The sequence below is a fragment of the Bison bison genome, unplaced genomic scaffold (genome assembly GCF_000754665.1).
Source record: "Bison bison bison isolate TAMUID 2011002044 unplaced genomic scaffold, Bison_UMD1.0 scf7180017864452, whole genome shotgun sequence".
Taxonomy (NCBI): domain Eukaryota; kingdom Metazoa; phylum Chordata; class Mammalia; order Artiodactyla; family Bovidae; genus Bison; species Bison bison.
This window is the reverse complement of record NW_011495014.1, coordinates 7991776-7994074: the sequence shown is the minus strand read 5'-3', so window position 1 is coordinate 7994074 and position 2299 is coordinate 7991776. Positions and strand designations below refer to the sequence as shown.

At 36.5% G+C, this 2299-nt stretch overlaps 1 non-coding gene across 1 annotated transcript; it reads left to right on the top strand.

Annotated features, from left to right (window-relative positions):
- Positions 1-1216: 1216 nt before the first annotated feature.
- TRNAL-CAA lies at positions 1217-1298 on the top strand. Its single transcript has one exon. It is a non-coding gene; the product is annotated as a tRNA-Leu (tRNA).
- The last annotated feature ends 1001 nt before the right edge of the window (positions 1299-2299 follow it).

Sequence of the window (2299 nt, the reverse complement as noted above, 5' to 3'; positions counted from 1 at the left end):
TTTATTGTTAGTAAATATTTATTAGTTGGACTATAAAGAAAGCTGAGAGCCGAAGAATTGATGCTTTTGAATTGTGGTGTTGGAGAAGACTCTTGAGAGTCCCTTGGACTGCAAGGAGATCCAACCAGTCCATCCTAAAGATCAGTCCTAAGTGTTCATTGGAAGGACTGATGTTGAAGCTGAAACTCCAATACTTTGCCCACCTGATGTGAAGAACTGACTCCTTGGAAAAGACCCTGATGCTGGCAAAGATTGAAAGAATGAGGAGAAGAGTTTGACAGAGGGTGAGATGGTTGGATGGCATCACCGACTCAATGGGCATGAGTCTAGGTAAACTCCGGGAGTTGGTGATAGACAGGAAGGCTGTGGGGTTGCAAAGAATTGCATACGACTGAGCAACTGAACTGAACTGAACTGATTATTTTCATCAAATATTTCCTTTTCATAAAAAAAATTTGTTTTTTAATAGACACAGGAAAATACTTTTCCAAAGTGTAAAAATTAGACCTGAAATTACTTTTATGAAATAAGTTCTTGGGCCTGAAATCACCTTAATGGGATCAATAATATTATTAGTGCTAAAATTAAAAGGAGAAAGAACTCAAGGGAAGTCTTAATATAGTAAATAGTATACAAATTTTTGAATGCTCTAGAACTTAACTGTTAATTATAAATATAGTATATATATTAAAATATATCACTTATTAAGCTGTTTCAAAGCTGAAACTCCAATACTTTGTCCACCTGATGTGAAGAACTGACTCCTTGGAAAAAACCCTGATGCTGGGAAAGATTGAGGGCAGAAGGAAAAGAGGTCGACAGAGGATGAGATGGCTGGATGGCATCACTGACTCAATGGACATGAGTTTGAGTAAACTCTCGGAGTTGGCAATGGACAGGGAGGCCTGGCTGCAGTCCATGGGGTAGCAAAGAGTCAGACATGACTGAGCGACTGAGCTTAACTGAATTGAAACTATGTCAATTATTAAAATTTAGTACTCAAAACAAATGTCATAAAGTATTCAAAATAAATGCTATAAAACATGTGAAGGTCTATGCAATTCATCAATAGGATTTGACCCAATTCCAATAATTCTATCTGCTTGCTTTATTTGATTATTTAACATTAGAAATAGCTGCATTTTAAAACAAAGTTGGGGGAAAGGAAATATTTGCTGCTAGCAGTTGCTTTTAAGAAGTGGTATCTGGAAATAGAGCTGTGATGGCTGGGTGGTCAAGGCATTGGATTCAAAATCCAATGGGGTCTGCCTGCTCAGGTTAGAATCCTGCTCACAGCATTTCTCAGTGAAATTAAAAGATGTTGGCTCCTTGGAAGAAAAACCATGACAAACCTAGACAGTGTATTAAAAAGCAGAGACATTACTTTGCCTACAAATGTCCGTATAGTCAAAGCTATGGTTTCTCCAGTAGTCATGTATGAATGTGAGATCTGGACAATTAAAAAGGCTGGGCACTAAAAAACTGATGCCTTTGAACTGTGGTGTTGGAGAAGACTCTTGAGAGTTCCTTGGACGGCACGGAGATCAAACCAGTCAATTCTAAAGGAAATCAACCCTGAATATTCGTTGGAAGCACTGATGCTGAAGCTGAAGCTCCAATACTTTGGCCACCTGGTGCAAAGAGCTGACTCATTGGAAAAGACCCTGATGCTGGGAAAGACCAAAGGCAAGAGAAGGGGACAACAGAGAATGAGATGACTGGATGGCATCACCAACTCAATGGACATGATTGAAAGCCCATTTTAGAAAGATCTTAATCTGTATTGTTTAAAATGAACTTTTCTTTAAATCTTAAGGAGATAAATTTCACCAAACCTGAAAATTCACTTATGGGATTTACCTCAAAGGAAGACAGGGTTTTTTCCAAATAGTTTAACTTAAAGAATAGAGATTGTTACTTAGACATAGGCGCCATCTAGTGGCAAAGGGCGGTAGTTTTGGGGCAATTGTTTTCTCATTGGATAAGAACAATATGAAACTGGCTACGTTTACAGGTTTTGTTAAAGGCTTAAAAAAAACGTCATTTTAAACTGTAGAGATTAAATTGAAAATTATTTACTGAATTTCAAAATAATTTATATTAATGAACATCACAGAGCGAGGAAGAGGTTGAAAATGATGAAGGTAATATCAACATATATTGTAAAGATATGGGTGATATAAAATGGAAAATCAGTACAAATAGAATTTAAGAAAAAACTTTATTGAATATTGTTATAGATATTTACTGTATACACACATTTTATGAAGAATGGTCTTCTTATGTTCAGAGCTTATTT